Source organism: Cavia porcellus, unplaced genomic scaffold (genome assembly GCF_034190915.1).
Source record: "Cavia porcellus strain 051 isolate PalLab524CR breed Dunkin Hartley unplaced genomic scaffold, mCavPor4.1 scaffold_1, whole genome shotgun sequence".
In the NCBI taxonomy this organism is placed as follows: domain Eukaryota; kingdom Metazoa; phylum Chordata; class Mammalia; order Rodentia; family Caviidae; genus Cavia; species Cavia porcellus.
This window is the reverse complement of record NW_026947484.1, coordinates 15,146,932-15,163,619: the sequence shown is the minus strand read 5'-3', so window position 1 is coordinate 15,163,619 and position 16,688 is coordinate 15,146,932.

Here is a 16,688-nt window from a genome sequence, read left to right as displayed (position 1 = left end):
TACAGCTACATAAACTTAGTCCTTATCACCACCCCGCCAGATAAGGATTCTAATCTCTATTCAGTTTTTAATAATTGAAGCTCAAGCCAATGCACATCTGTAATTTCAGCACCCTGGGAGGCTGAGGCAGGAGAATCACAAGTTCAAGCTCACCCCGGTAACTTAGTGACTTAGTAAGACTGTGTTTCAAAATAAAAAGATGGAGCTGTAACTCAGTGCCCCCAATAGCCCCTCCAAAAAAAATTACTCACTTGCAGGTAAATAAATACACCTCAAAATAAATCAGACACATAAGTTTAAATATGACATGGTTTCTCTTATATGAGAAATACAAAGTACAAATAAATTAAAAAGCAAAATAAAAGATAGATAATAGGTAACAGGAAGATAGATCTTTTGCAAACATGAAGGGGATCAAGAGAAGAGGAAGACAGAGCAGAAAGGGATGGAACAGGAACGAAGATGTGTCGTGCGCGTGTACCACAAAGAATGTTATTGTTACATATCGCAAATGTGCTAATAAAAACAGAAAAGAGGGTAAGAAAATGAAGCTCAGGGAGATCATATGTTCACTTCAATGCCACCCAAACTGAAGACATCAGGGTATGACTTAACACAAATCTGCCTGCTTCAAAGCTGATCCTCTCTCTGCCATGGAACTTGGTGATATTCTAGTCCCAGCACCTTGAGATTCTAGGCAAGAAGGCATGCAGAAGGGTAAAAGGAGACCAGAAGATGTTGAAAAAGAAGAGGAAGACTGGTAAAATCAAGAGTTCTACAGCGCTCTAGGGTGCAGTCTGTCAACCTGAGCTCTACTGATGTTTTGAGCACAATTATTCTAAGGGGAAATCCAAATATGGGCATCTGAGACAAATGCACACTTCTGCTCAGATGAGGAAGTACAAATGGCAGATAAATATATGAAAATTTGTTCAGCATCACTGATCCTTTGAGAGATGCAAATTAAAACAATGCTGAGATTCCATCTCACTCCAGAAAGAATGGCTGTTATCAAGACACCAACCTATAACAAATTCAGGCAGAATGTGGGAAAAAGGAACCCGTCTCTGCTATTGGTGAGAGTGCAGACTGGTGCAACCACTGTGGAAATCAGTGTGGAGATTCCTCAAAAAAACTAGGACTAGAGGTCTAATTTAACCCAGATAGTCCCTTTCTTGGTATCTTCCCAAAAGAACTAAAAGTGTCATACCACAGTGATATATGCACGCCCATGTTTACAGTAGCACAGCTTGTAATAACTAAATCTTGGAAACAACCCATCAACCAATGAATGGATAAAAAATGTGTTTTTTAATATAATGGAGTACTACTCAGTCATAAAGAGGATATGCTAAATGGACAGACTTCAGAACTTACTCCTAAGTGAAATAAATCACAACACACATGTGTAAATGTTACATTATCTCTCTGGTATGAGAAACTGAAAGTATAAATAACAAATTGTGCAATAAATATATCAAAAGGAAAAAAATTGTTCAAAAGAAAAGGGGAATGAGAGAGAGAGAGAGAAGGGGGAAATGAAAGTAGGGAGAAAAATGAACAAAAAAGAATGCAATGGAAACAAAGCTTTGTAAGTAGGGAGGGGAAGATGGGTTAAAGGGAGGGCAGGGGGATGGAAGAAAACAAGACAAAGCAAGGTATGTCTTGCACAGGTACAAACTCCCTATGATAAATGTACCAGTAAATTTAATCAATATTTTTTTTAAAAATTTCACTAGCCAGGCATGGTGGAGCACTCCTGTAACCCCAGCACTTGGAGGCTGAGACAGGAGAGTCATTTGTAAGTTTGAGACCAGCCTGATCTACAAAGTGAACCCAAGGCCAACCTGAACTGCATAGCAAGAACCTGTCTCAAAAAGACAAAAAAAAATTATTCTAAGGGGAGAAAGGAGCCATCTAGAGTGGCTAACAGCAGCCCTGACATTTATCCCCTAGATGCTGCAGCAGCCACTAATTGTGACAACCAAAAATGTCTCCATACATTGCCAGAGATTCCCTGGGGGGAAAATCTCCCTGGCTGAGGACCCTTGCCCTCTAGAATTGTTACTGCCTGAACGACACAGCAATGGTACCTATTTACTATAATTATTTCTGCTTAAGCCAGCCACACAGTTCACTCTACAGTGTTATAGCTGTCCTCCTCAACTAATCCTTTAATTCTTCTTATTCTGGACTAAAAGAGCTCCTTAAGGCATTGTTAAAGATGAATGTCCTAATTGGTGAGCCCCAACTGACAACTGTGACTCTTGCCCTGATCTCCAGGGAGGACATAAAGTTAAGTTGTACTGCTCCAAGAATGGCCTCAGAGTGGGCCTTTGCCACCACTTCTGTGGGACTCATCCCCACATCTGTGTTTCCCGAATTAAAAGTAAGGAAAGCTGGCTTTTCTTGTAAATACCAAGCTGTGCAGTCATTACAAGCTTGCTTGGAGATAATCAGGGCTGACACTGGCTGTACGTGCAGAGTTTATTGGAGACCACCCACAAAGTCTACTCAATGCAAAATGACACTACTAAGTAATCTAATCCCAAAATGTAGATTTCATTCCAACAAATTGCACACAAGTGGCCTCCCAGCGGTTTAACTGTTGCCTGGAAAGGCAAATACAACTGCATCCATGGCGGGTATGTTAGCACAAAGCATCCAAACCAGAAACAAAGAATGAAGTGTCATGTCTGGGGCCATGCACATTGAATGCTGCAAAGAGAACTACAGTTCTTTACTCTGAATTAAAGTGCAGTTAGAATCTGGGAGTTGGATATACCACCACCGCTCTAATTCATTTTCCCTTTGGATGAAAGACCAAAAATAGTAACAGAAAAATGCAAAAATTAAGTATTTTTCTCCTTGCACCAAAGACCCTTGACTACTGCTCTCTGCAGCACCTTGTGTTTCAGATAAACCAAAATTCAATGGAACCAGAACCATGGTTTTGCCCCTACTCAGCAAGTACTGATCATTAGTTTCAAAACATGTAGTCCCCCAAGAATCAAACTGCACAGTAAATACTTCCCAGAATCAATACCTGGGATCACATCTTATTAAAGAGTATCTGCATGTCAAAAGAAATCTCTAGTATAGTGAAAAGAAAACCCACAAATTGGGGGAAAAAAATCTTAATGAACTGTCCCTCAGACAGAGGACTTCTGTCCAGAACATATAAAGAATTTAAAAAAATCAGACCCCCAAAATTCAAAGACCCAATCCAAAAACGAGCATCTGAGATGAATACACAATTCTCAGATGAAGAAATACAAATGGCAAATAAATACATGAAAAAATGCTCATCATCATTAGTCGTTAGAGAAATGCAAATTAAAACCACCCTGAGATTCCATCTCACTCCAGAAAGAATGGCCAGGATCAAGAAAACTACTAACAGCAAATGCTGGAGAGGCTGTGGGGAAAAAGGAACTCTTCTGCATTGTTGGTGGGAGTGTAGACAGTGCAACCATTGTGGAGGTCAGTCTGGAGAGTCCTCAAAAACCTGGGGTTGGAAGTCCCATTTGACCCAGCTATTCCACTTTTGGGCATATTCCCAGAAGAACTGAAAACATCATACCACAGTATTATATGTGCACCCCTGTTTATAGCAGCACAATTTGTAATAGCCAGATTTTGGAAACAACCTAAGTGTCCATAAACTAAGGAATGGATAAAAAAAAGATGTGGTATTTTTATATAGTAGAGTACTACTCAGCTATAAAGAATGATCACATTGAGATATTTATAAATAAATGGACACACAACTTGAAACCATACTCATAAGTGAAATAAATCAAACTCACATATATAAATACCATATAGTCTCCCTAGTGTAAGAAATGGTAAGAGTCATAAGATATTATGGTAATCATGGTTCCCCATTATATTGCTTTGAAGTCGTATAATATTTTCATTCATTGGTTGGAATGGTTTTATTCTGTTTTGTTTGATTTTGTTATGTATGATGGTATAAACAGCTACTTTGAAAAAAACAAGATATCATGGTAGCCATTGCTGATTTAATATCATCTTGCTTTGAAGTTCTACCATGTTTTGTTCTTCTGTTTCCATTGGTTCTATTCTGTTGCGTCTTGTTGGATTTTAATATGTGTGATAATATAAACAAATTTTTAAGGAAAATGAGATACTATAGCACTATTGTTCATTATGATATTTGGTTTTGAATGTCCTGTAATGCTTTCATTCTCTTGAATGGTTTTATACTATTTTGTTATGTTTGATACTATTGCGTGTGAAGGTTTGCTCGACTACTTCAAAGAAAAGAGACATTATGGTAGCTACTGTTGATATCTTGTTGTCTTGTCATGAAGTGCTGTGTTGCTTCATTATTTTATTCTGATTTGTTTTGTTCTGCTCTCTTTTGTTTTATTCTCTTTAAAAAAATATATAGTCCCAACCTCTACTTTAAAGGGCATTTATTTACCCAACCCTTCCAAAAATTCAGAATCAGGCATACAGATAAAAAGGTGATGAGATCTAAGTTTTGTTTTCTTTTAATGTTTCAGAAGGTAGAACTTAACCACAAGTTCAGTGTGAGTCAGCGATTTGGCAGAGTTGCCTCATACCATGTAAGGATGCATGAATAGAATGCCCTGGCTGGGATAAAGGAAGTGACAGTCTCAGGACTGGATGATCTGCTCACATGTGCATAACAATTATTCTAACACTGGCATTAGGGTGAACATCATGGTGTTGGGCCCCTCAGCATCCATTCAACTCTAGGCAATAGGACACCATGGTGTGGTACTATCATTAGTAGAATCTGCCTCCAGGGGCTTAATGACATGGGCCAGCTTCAGAGTCTACCAAACTGTGCCTGGTTCAGATCATCAGCAATTCATCATCCTGAAGGCAAGAACTGTGTCTTATTCTTCACCCATCTGCCGCATGGCACTGAAAACTGTGCCAGGCACATCACGGGAATTTGGCAAATGAATGGCCAGTTTTTCAAGGAAATATCCACTGAGGATGTGCCTACCTTAAGAAACCAGGTAAAAGAAAAAAATACACGCCACTTAGATCAGTGATTTTCAAACCATGTGTCACAGCTCACGTAGAGTTTCTTAAATAATTTACTGAGTCCATAACCAGTATTTGGGTCTTGAAAAAGTGAAAAATAATATTTGTCTATAAAAAACAGAGAAAGCAGGGCTGGGGATTTAGCTCAGTGGCGTTAAGTGCCTGTTTGGCAAACGTGAGGTCATGAGTTCGATCCCCAGCACCAAAAAAAAAAAAAAAAAAAAAAAAAAGCAGAGAATCTTTGGGCACCCTTTCCTGCTTGTAGACCTCCAAAGGCAGCCCCTGAGTCCAATCTCCACCACTCTACACCTGTACCCCCAGATGCACATGATGGGAGAGAGGCAGCGCACCTGCGAGTCCTGCTATGGTTTATTTCCAGGACTTGCGCCCTCTCTCCTCAGCCTACAGCAACTGCTCGTCCTCCCTCATTCCCAGTTGCTGTCCCAGCCTCCTGCCTCACTGAGAAATAGGAGAATTCCGAAACAAGTCACCACAGTCTCCCATCTCCACTTGTGTTCACCCACTGACATCTGTTCTCCAAAACCCCACTCGCCACCCTACTTCAAGTGGACCATCCCTGCACCCAGAAAGAACTGAATTCCACTGAGTTTCCCCCTACCTTATGCAAGCATATGGCCATATATCTTTCCCTTCTGTCTCTGACCTCATCAAATTTTCCTTTTCTACTGCATTTACCCCCAGTACACTGTTTCTCTTAAGGATAAAAGCGTCTCCTCACCCTGCTTTCCCTCCAGGGATCACACCACGTGTCTGCTCCCTTTGTAAGAGTTGTGGGCCCTCTTTTGCCCAATCCTCTGCCCTCGCTCTTGTATCTTCCCTCCAACCAGAGGACCACCCTGTCACTCCTCCAAACTTGCTTTTGTCAGAGTCACCAATGATACCCATGAAGCTGAACGCAGTTTTCAGAGCTACGTGCGGCTTCGGTTGTCGTCTCCTCCTACTTGGAATACTCAGCATTCAATGTTTAGGCCACCACTCTCTCAGTCCTCCCCTTACCTCACGGCCACTCCTTCTAAGTCTCATTTATGGGTTTCTCCTGAGCTCCCCAACCTTCTCATACTGGAGGACCTACAGCTTAGTATTTGGGTCTCTTCTCTGCGTATTCCAGATCCTTGGAAATCCCCCCCAAACCTCTTAGTTTTAAATTCTATATAGCTATTGATGATTCCTAATTTTCTATTTCTCTCTGAATTCCAGATTCATAGATCCAAATGCCTAATCATGCTCTCCATTTGGATTCTAACAGAAAGAGCCAACCTGGATGTCCTGACACTCCTCCCCAAAATCTGTGGCTCTATAAAGCCTTCCTAAGCTCAGCTGTTATAAACTCAGCCCTTTCAGTTGCTCAAGCCAAAAGCCTCAAAGGCATCCTTCATTCCATTTCCTTCACACTGATTCTAATCTATCAGAACATTGTATTGGCTTCAAAACATACCCAGAATCCAACAGGTTCTCACCATTTCCAGCAGTACCCCCATACTCCAAGCCATCCTGTTTTACCTTGGTTATGCTACCTCGATTCCTTACTGTCTATCCCCACATCAAATGAGCCTATTCATTCAGACATCAGATCGAGTCATCCTTCTGCTCAACACTCTCCGGTGGCCTCCAGCTCACTCACTTATGCATGAGGACACAGTCTCATCAGTCCTGCTCCCTCTGCCATGAGGACCACAGAGATGCCATTTGCTCATGGCATGATGAATAGATGCCATTGATATAGACAATCTGTTTATCAGGAACTGTTATCACCAGCTAATCATTTCGTTCATAAATGACCAACTAACCCTCAACCTGGAATCCCTTTGACTAATTCATCTCAGGTGTGATCCTATGACCTCCAGGTGAGCAGTGTGGTATCCAATTTGCCACCCCAAAGCCATCCATCCCTCTGGCTTTTGAGCCCTGATGTTCCATGGTATCCCCTTCCCTGAAAAATCTCCAGTCACCCAACTCCATGCAGGTGCACACTTCAAATCTGTAGCTGCAGCAGCTCCTGCTGGTATGGGTGCAGCTGTTTCTTTTCATGAGCCTCTTTTGTGCACTGACATATGTGGGGGGAAAAAAGAGGGGGAGCGTATTGAATTTCAGATGAACCAGCTGGCTTGAGAGAGGAAGAAGAAGGAATGGCACAGTCAGTGGGACACTTTTCATGAGAATATATTTCCAGGTCCATATGGGATGTTGCACAGCATTAATCTTGCCCCTGCAATATAGATTAAGGAAACTCTGCCCATAAAGACGTATGTTTTTCAAATATTCCTCCAAGCCTGGAATACAGAGACAGCTTAGGAACTCAGAATCTGAACACTATCACTACAGACCACTGCATGGTTTTAAATTCACTGTGCTTTCTTTCTTGTTTTAGTTTTTATTTTTTCCAGGTGCTGAGATTGGTTAAGTGGCCAGAACATACTCTTGCTTAACAACATCAGTGCTGACTGCTTGAGGACTCAGTTAGCTAAATTGGCACTGGGGCCAACATGCGACTTTTTGACCTTATAATTGCAAATATGGAGCTGTTTGTTTTTTCAGAAGTGTCTAAAACATGTGGGACAGGTATAAAGTTTCCATATGAGCCAGGGTCTTTGGTCTGTTCCGATCTAAACAAACTGCTTCCCACAGCTGAGTATTCCTTCCACTCCTATCTTTTTGAGCAACCCAACCTCAGAACATTCCAAAATGGAATTTTACCAGGTCTCATATATGGCAAAATCCTACGCCAATCCTTCTCAGTGCCAGAAAAATAGCAGCCTAACCCAGGAAGAAATCAAAGCTGCATTTCCCATTAAACAACATTATTAACATTGTAGAAAACAGATCATTTCGTTAATGATCAAATATACAGCCTTCAGCCAATTAAATCTTTAAAGCAAATAATCAAGATAAAGATCCCTTACTGGAGCTAATCATTACAGAAAATGACATCTGAAATCTTTTTTTTCCTCCTAACAGTAAGAATTGAAAGTTAAAACAAGTCATCAGAACATTTGCTCTTCTGAGCTCAAAGAATTCTTGCTCCAAATTGCAGACTCTTGAGCTCACATGGAACAATATCTTCTGCCCAAATAAACTGAAGAGAATTTGCAGGGAAAGTCCCCAATCCAATGTCTGCTGATGACCAAAACTGAGTCTCAGCAAACTTCAGGAAAGATAATTGGGGTACTGGGAGGACATGAGCTGTAAAAAGCCACCCCGGTTCTTCTTGTCCAGTGACACTCGTCATCCCTCTGGCCAGTTGTCCCAGTTAGTTAAGTTAACCGGGAGACTGAGGTCTTTCAGTCATGTGGCTTTGCTTGAGCTTCAGTCTGACTCTGAACCCTTTACCCTCCTCTCCATGAGGAAGCCAGCGCCAGGGGGTAGGGGAGGTGATCTGTCTGTCTCTGCTAAATGTACAGTTTGATCTCACTGTCCTCCCAAAAGCTCACGTGGGAAAGGCTTACTCCCCAGCTTGGCGCTAATGGGAGGCGACAGAGCCTGAAAGAGACAGAACCTAGTGAGAAGGTTCAAAATCACTGGAGACATGACAAAAACACTGCTGTAACCCAGGTGTGATGGCACCAGCCTGTAATCCCAGCACCCTAGGAGACTGGGGCAGGGGACTGCAAGTTTGAATCCTGTCTGGGCAATTTAGTGGGCAAGACTCTGTCTCAGAATGAGAAAAGCAATAAAATAAAATAAAATAAAATAAGGACTAGGGAATGCAGCTCAATGCAAAAGCCTAGGGTTCATCCCCAATACCAAAAAAGAGGAGGAGGAAGAACAGAAAGAGGAAGAGAAGTCTGTGTTCAACAGTTCAATATAGCCTCTAACTTTTAATGTCTTTTAAATTTTCTATTTAAAAGACATTATATACACACTATCATTTGCTACAGATTATAGTAACAAGAATATAGAATACAGAATAGAGAGAACAAATCTTAGGCTCCATCCCAAGAGTAAATAAAGGAAGCCAGTCACTTCGAAGGCAGTTCCATGATGTGGATGGCCAGGGCAGCATAGCCTGTTCCTGTTCAGAACAGTGAAAGACTGCGGGAGAGCAGGGCACATAGCTCCAAGCCACAAACCAGAGTGAAATAGGACAAGAGAGTTTAGAACAGGGACTTTTCCCCAGCAGACATTAGCGTACATTATCAGTGGATCACAGTACCCTTCAACACAGCCAAGGATTCTGATCTTTCTAGACACCACACTGTGGGTAGCTGTCAGCATTTGTTTGAGATTGGTAAGCAAGACATCACCCGTGTGCCATTCTTATGTTTAAGACCACTTCCTCTTGCCAGAGATCAGCATTTCACACACTAGGCCTGAACTGTGTTTTATCACACTGCCCAAGAATCCTGATCTCCAGCTAACCATCTGATGCAGATCCTCTGGATTACTTGACCTCAGCGCTTGGTTGCTATCTGTCCTTTTCCCTATTGCTACTTTCTCCGGCCCTGATCTCTGAGTGGGGATTCTGACTGGCCCGATGACCTGCCTCAAGTCCTGACTTTCCTGGCAGCTTTCGCATCATTTCTCCCCCTTTTCTATCTATTTCATCAGGAAGTACCTCGCCAAGGTCAAGATTCTCTCCAGGACTGCTTAACCCTCAAAGACAGCAAAAATCTGAGATAAGCAAGAGAGAAGTAAGAAAATCCAGGACTCACAAAGGAGAAGGGAAGGGGCTAGCTGACTGTACACAAAATCTCCCTCGGTTATAGAGTGTATCTGCAAGCTGGGCTTGGTCTTTATATATCCCACAGAGAAAGTGAAAAATTTCCAGCCCTGGCTTTTGCTGCTTTATGGTAAAGTTTCTGCCTTCAAGGTAAGGAGCAGATGTTTTCTAAGCTCCCAGGGATTTATCTGCCTTGTTCACACCTCCAGCAGACAGTTCATTGCAGTTTTAATTTATATGGCTCTCTTTCACTGGGGGGACAATAACTCTTGTCCTACTTTGAGTCACAAAATGGCGGCATAGACGAAAACCAGGCTGTGCCTGTCACTCTCAGCTTTGCCTGCCTTCTTGTTCCCACCTTTTATTGCACACTGCCTGAATCCAAACAAGACAGTCGATCTTGGATTTGCAATTTGCTACCCAGAGAGGCACCACAGTGTAGTATAGGGAACATGAATCTAGAAGCCGCATGCTGGATTCAAGGCCCAGTTCTACCAGCCTGGTCAATTTTACCTTTCTAGGCTTCAGCGTGTACATCTGTAACCAAGAGGGCATTGATCCTAATGATTCATAAGGTCCCCTCTGGCTCTGATGTTTTCTTATACTGGAGCTTATTTGTGAAAGGCAACTTTCAATCTCCAGGCAGCTTGTATGATCCAAAGCCTGGAAAGGCTTCCCACAATGCCCCTCTGCTGCTCCCCACCAGGCTTACACCAACAGGGGGAGAATCATTCCCAGCTGCTGGCAGCCTAATCCAGCTGCCATGTGGGGAGTTTTGTTATGCCTATTTCATAGTGGGTCATGTCAAGTCAACATGTATTTCTTAAGTGCCTCTGACAAGCCCAGAAAGAAGGCAGGCCCCTCTGGGGCCTCAGTGACTTCATCTGTGAAGTGCAAGGCTTATCCTCATTCACTTCTAAGATGCCTCCAGCTCTGAAGTCCTGAGCTAGGAATCACTGGGGGAAGGGGGGCTGCCCCACCCCTGACATGGCCCAGGCCCAGCTTCTTGCAAGCCTGTGTACCTGGGGTGTCATACTACCAGAGTCCATCCAACTCTGGATGAAACACACTCAGATGCTAGGGAGTATGTGCGTGTCACAAACAAAACTCACACCTCTGAAACTGTATGGCTGAGTCCCTACCTCCTCTCCAGCCCCCAGCTCTCTGGGCCACTCTGAGGTGAGTGGGAAAGAGACAGATGCTTGCATAGATGATGTGATTTGAAAAAGTCCCCACGCTCTCACCAATTATGCACCTCACAGACCTGCCTGAAATTCTCATCACAAGCACTCAGATTCTTTGCATTCAGGCATCTTGCTTCCAGAAGTTTCCTGCTCAGTGCAAACGTACAGAGTAGCATGTGCTCAAACTTGGCCTTCTTTCCCGATGCCCATCCTCATGCCGCTAACATTTGCCATCTCTCTGTGCTTCTCTGCAGCTCACAAAGTGCAGAACAAAGACTTATGACAAACGTAAGAATGTCCCCTCTGAGAGAGAAGGGGGGCACAAAACCTGACTTATGAATAAAAATCTGAATAGGGATGAGATGCACAAATAACTGTGCTAGTCAACCTTTTATTCTGGTTCATTTTATCTCCTCAATAACTAGTGAAAGAAATGGAAATTGGAGAAGGAATGAGTTGGAAAAGAAGCCAAGGATAAAGAATAATGCAAAGGTGATTTTTAAACCCACTGTCTTATTGGGATTTTTAAGGAATAAAAATTCCCCCTTTGGCAAATTGTGAAGCTCCATCACTGTTTGACTTGGCTATATAGACCTCTCTTTAAATTATTGCACATGTTTATTACTTAAATCTGTTTGAATAAAAATTAATTTTGAGTGGAAAAATTCTGTGGGTGGAGACCACAGGTGTCTGGAGTCAGGATTAGCTCTGTGCCTTCCTCTCTGAAACCAAAAGAAGAAAACATAATTTCACCCCACATCAAGCAGATTTTGGCCATGTGAACCCCTTTTTTTTCCAGAACAAAGTTGTTAAATCTTCAAGGGAAGATTAAATAAAATTTCGAGGACAGTTCCCATTTATTATGAAATATATTTTGTATCTAGGTAGTTCATATGTTGAAACATCCGTGTAACTGTCTTCCCAATGTGATGCAGAGTTTTGAGAAACATAATTAAGGTTAAATGAGGATCTAAGGTGAGGTCCTCATCCAACAGGAGTTTACAGTGTCCTTGTAGAAAGAGAGAAAGATATCAGAGATATCCCTCCCTCCACATCCATAGCAAAGAGGCCATGAGAGGACACAGCAGAAAGGAGGTTTTTTACAGACCAGGAAGAGAGACTTTATCAGAATCCACAGTTTCCAGAACCTTCCTCTTAGTGAGGCTGTAACTGTCAGTGGTTTAAGTCATGTGGTGTGGTGTCATGTCATGGCGGTCTGAGGAAGCTAAGACACCACCATTTGTACAGGAAAACATATTCCTGCCTGAGGGAGGGGATGAACTATGCCAGTCAGCACTAGAAATGAAACCCTATTCTAGACATTGGGTTTATGGTAGACACCATCCCCAGTGGAAACATTTTCCCAGCACCTCTGGCCCACTGTTTTAGAATCCACATCCTTGCTAAGATGGCACCTACTTAGCTGCATCTTCCTCTGAGGAGAGAAGTGGCACTCAGCACTTGGGTGTGGAAGGCAGTAATGATGACTTTTCTCTCCAAGAGAAGCAATCAGCCCCCTTGGGGTTGTAGGGCTGGAATGGCTTCCATGAAGCAGTAAAGCTTCTGATGGCCTAGGCCACAATCAATGTCAAGGGACAGTTACCTTCAGAAATCCAGAAGTAGACGTAGGCGGCAAATGAGAGGAGTTTAAAAGGAAATTTGGGGGCAAACTACCTAGTGTAAACTTAGGGAAAGAATGCCAACAGACCCTAAAAACTGGGACTACTTCCCTATCTTTTGATCAACCTGGCTAAAATTAAGAACAGAAACCTGTACTTGATAATAAAAGGAGAAAAACGTTTCGCTTCAAAGCGTTTGAGAAAGCAGGAAATGAGGCTATGGGGAGGGGGTTGTCCTAGTAAATATTTGCGTCAAAAATTCCAAAGTTCATCACTATTAAAGCAATGTAGGTATGTTTGCACTGCTACTAGAGGTACGTAAGCTGGGCAGAACTTTAAAGCTGGCAGGGGCAGAGTGTGGTTTGTAAATACTCCCGCCAAGGCTAATTTCAAGCTACCAGGAGTCTAACAGTCAGCTTGCAAATTCCTGGCTATTTAACCATGGCAGACTCCAGCACACTTCTACAAGGCACGCTGAGTAGCAGATGGCAGGGACCCAGCACAGAGCCAGAGGCCAGAAAGAGGAGGAACCCAGAGGGTGATGTCAGGAACACAGGCAGATCTTGCTCTCTGGGATGCACAACCTCAGAAGCTCTACAGGAAGCCCAGGTCATGGCCATTCAGCACCCCACTTCCCTTCCAGGAAGGGAGAAACGTGGTTCTGCGCTTCAGGAAGTGCTGCCTCCTTACCTACACACTGTGGCTGCGCCATCTAGAGGCCCAGGGAAGAGAAGCAGCCACACAGGACCCCAAAAATCCACTGCCTTTTTAAGCTTCTAAAGGTCAACAATAAATGGAGATGGGGGGTGTGGGAAAGAAAAAGAAGGGAGGAAACTGAATTTAAAAAAGGTCTTCACTAAACATCATTAAACCAATGAGTCCAGCTTTCCCAAGGAGCCTAAGGAAACGTAAAATAAAGGAATTCCCGAAATCTGCTCCCATTTGGTGAGCCACTTACAGAATATTTTACCCTCGTACAAGACAATTCCATCACTCACTTAACCCCGATCTTCTAAGGAGATATCCATGTGCTGACCAGTCCTCTGGACATTTTTTCCGTTCCTTTAAAATCTTGCTCTGTGGTCCAGTATGAGCTCTCAGGGAAACTACAAACATAAACTTTTGTTTTCAAAACAACCAAATACAAAAGTCAGGGGTGGGGTCTTAATTTAACCTTAAATAGCTGGCACTGAGCTTTATGCTTCACCAAGATTCAGGACATCCTCCTCCTACTTAATTTGTCCTCTTTCTCCTACAGACATTCACAGGGGGTTCTCTCCCCAAGGATTGTGACACTCACCTCCAGGCAGGTAGGAAAATCTGCTCTCTGGTCCAGCGCCAGAGAATAGGCAGAATGAGCTGGCATCAGTAAGCACTAAGCTAACACCTGATGGGGTGGGTGTGTTAAAGACCAGGGTTATCACGCCTAACCTAATTATCCTTACCATGTGCATGAGAGTTACCCATTTAGGAGTCCAGATAAAGCAGCGCTTTTACACAGTGCGTCCGTATGAGGGTACAGCCCGTGGCCCTGATGCACCCACTGCCGCCAGCCTCTGGCTGTGCTTCAAGATGAAAACTCTGCATTTTGTTCCACTCAGGAATCAGAACTAAGCAGCCATCTACTCAAAACGACAAAGGAGAAATGGTGACCCCTGCTGGCGAAATCATTATTTTTCTCTGGTCGTTTCCCCAACGTCGCAAAGGGAAAAACAGAGAGGCAGAGGGAAGAATGTGACATTGTCCTCCTTGAATACATTCTTTTTTCCGTGCTAATAATTTTTGCAGTTTCATCGGCAAAAGGTCATTGTTTGGCTCAAGAATTCTTTAATGCTGTGCAAAATGAGATTCAACTGAGTTTTTTATTATGTTTATTATTTACTGAAGACAAAAAAAAGAAATGCTTTTATTTGGAACTCAGTGATTTTCTTTTTTTGATATGCACTGATGAAATGAATTATTTGAAAATGATATTGAAATATGAAGATTAAAATATTAAAAGGAAGTGCAGCCCCAATGTCTCGTTAAACATCTGCATTTATTTGTTGAAAAAAGAATCTACATTTTAGGAATTAAAAACTTGAGAGTTTCCAAACACTAATACATTTTATAATTCAATGATTTATGAAAAACTGGAAGAATTACTTTGCTTAAAACCTCATCAGTGTTAAACACAAAATCATGATGTTCCACATCATTCTGGTTTTGTTGTTTGACTTTGTCCCTCTGCAGAACTTTTGTCACCCTTCGACAAGAAAAACACGCATTGTACCTCTGAACCTCTAACAGTATTCAATTATAAGTCAAACTTGCCCTGATCACAGAACATCTCTTTGGTCTTTAGCTTTGCCAGGTTTAAAGCAAAAAAAAAAAAAAAAAAAAAACTTATTTCTCAAGTTTTTTATAGAAAAGCTGAACCAGATCACTTAAAAATGTTTTTAATTGTCTGACTCTGCTGCACATGCAATTATTGTGTCTATGTAATCAAGTTTATCAGGAGAAACAGAGCATGTGCAGAGAAGCAGACTAGGGGGCCCACTCAAAGAGTTACAGAAGCTGGATTTTATTTTCTGGAAACTGTAACTATAAAAGACATCAGGATCCAGGGTAACACAATTCATGCTCTATCTTTGCCAATAAAATATTCAAATTAAATAAAACTTTTATTTCAATGCCTGTTTATATGCCCCACATAATAAAAAGCATTATATTTTTGTCAGATGCTTTCGGGAGCACATCGCCTCCTGCTCCCCTCAGTCTAACGAGAAGCAAGACTACTTCACAATCAGCACTGCTTTGGAGATCAGGCAAAGGACAGAGAAGGACGCAGTAGACTTAATACTTATCCTTTGTCTGCTCTCCTGGGTCTGCAGTGCGCAGGGAAGGAGACAGAGAAGAACAGAAGGGAAAGTAGGTCAGACAGGATTCCTGCCTGGCATTTGCCATGACCCCTTCACTTCCTCATTTCTCTTCTAATATAATAAAGGTATTTGTTCTTTCCCAAGAATACCAAAGAAATGTAAAATTCCTTGAAGATAGTTTTTCAATTTTGTATGAAAAAAAAAAAACTGTAGAGCTTGCTAGGGTTTGAATATGTCCCTCAAAGCTCACAGGTGACGAACTTAAAAGCGATCCTGGGACCTTTTAGAGGGGATCAGGTCACCAGAGCGCTACCTTCAGGGATGGACTAAGGTTATCTCGGGAGTGGATCTGTTATCTCCAGAGTGAATTTGTCTTAAAAGCCAGTCAGCCCTTTCTGCATCTCTCCCATCTCTCCCGAGGGTCACCACCCCGCCCCCACCACCACTGAACAAAGCATAAAGTCCCCTGATAGGTGCTGGCACCCTGATAGTGGGCTTTCCAGCCTCCAAAACTTTAAGAAATAAATGTTTTTTCTCTATAAATTATGCATTATGTGGTATTCTCCTATAGCAACACAAAATGGACTCAACATTGAATAAAGAAATTAATAAATACTAATTATCAGTATTTAAATGCCAGTACACATTCAGGCTTTTTAAAATAAAAGTAAGACTCAAAAAAAAAGTAAGTACTTATGTCCAACACCCAGGACAAGAAATAGTAAGGATAGAAGAAACATATTCTGAAACCATCTATTTTTTAGCAAAAGAGCATTTTACAAGTAGTATTATAATCACTCCTATTGACATCCAATAGACAACCTCCAACTCAGTAGCTCCCTAGAAATAACTCTGTCATTTTGTCTGATTCAACTGGTGCTTATTAAGTATCTGCTGTATGCCACACATCAGGCTGGGCATTAGGGGGAAAACAGCTAATAGTTAGATGCTTTCCTGGTCTTCCTGGAATTTATCATATCTTGCCAGACATCAATCAACTGTCCACATCAGTAAATCTAAAATTTTAACAGTGATGAGTGCTACAGCCAAGATGCAGATAACATTATCAACACATTGTTTTCTTAAACTAAAGAATTCGGTTTTAAAATCTCTCTGCATGGTAGGCAAATCCAACATTGTTGAATTCTGGCCCAGGGCAAAGAAAACTCAAATCACAGAATCAAAATCAACATTTTATAGGCACAACATGACCAAACTCTGAGGTGCTTGGTCAACAAGATGCCTGATTCAATTTAAATAATTTGTTCAGCATCTAGGCTTCTAAAGCGGTGCTCCTCAA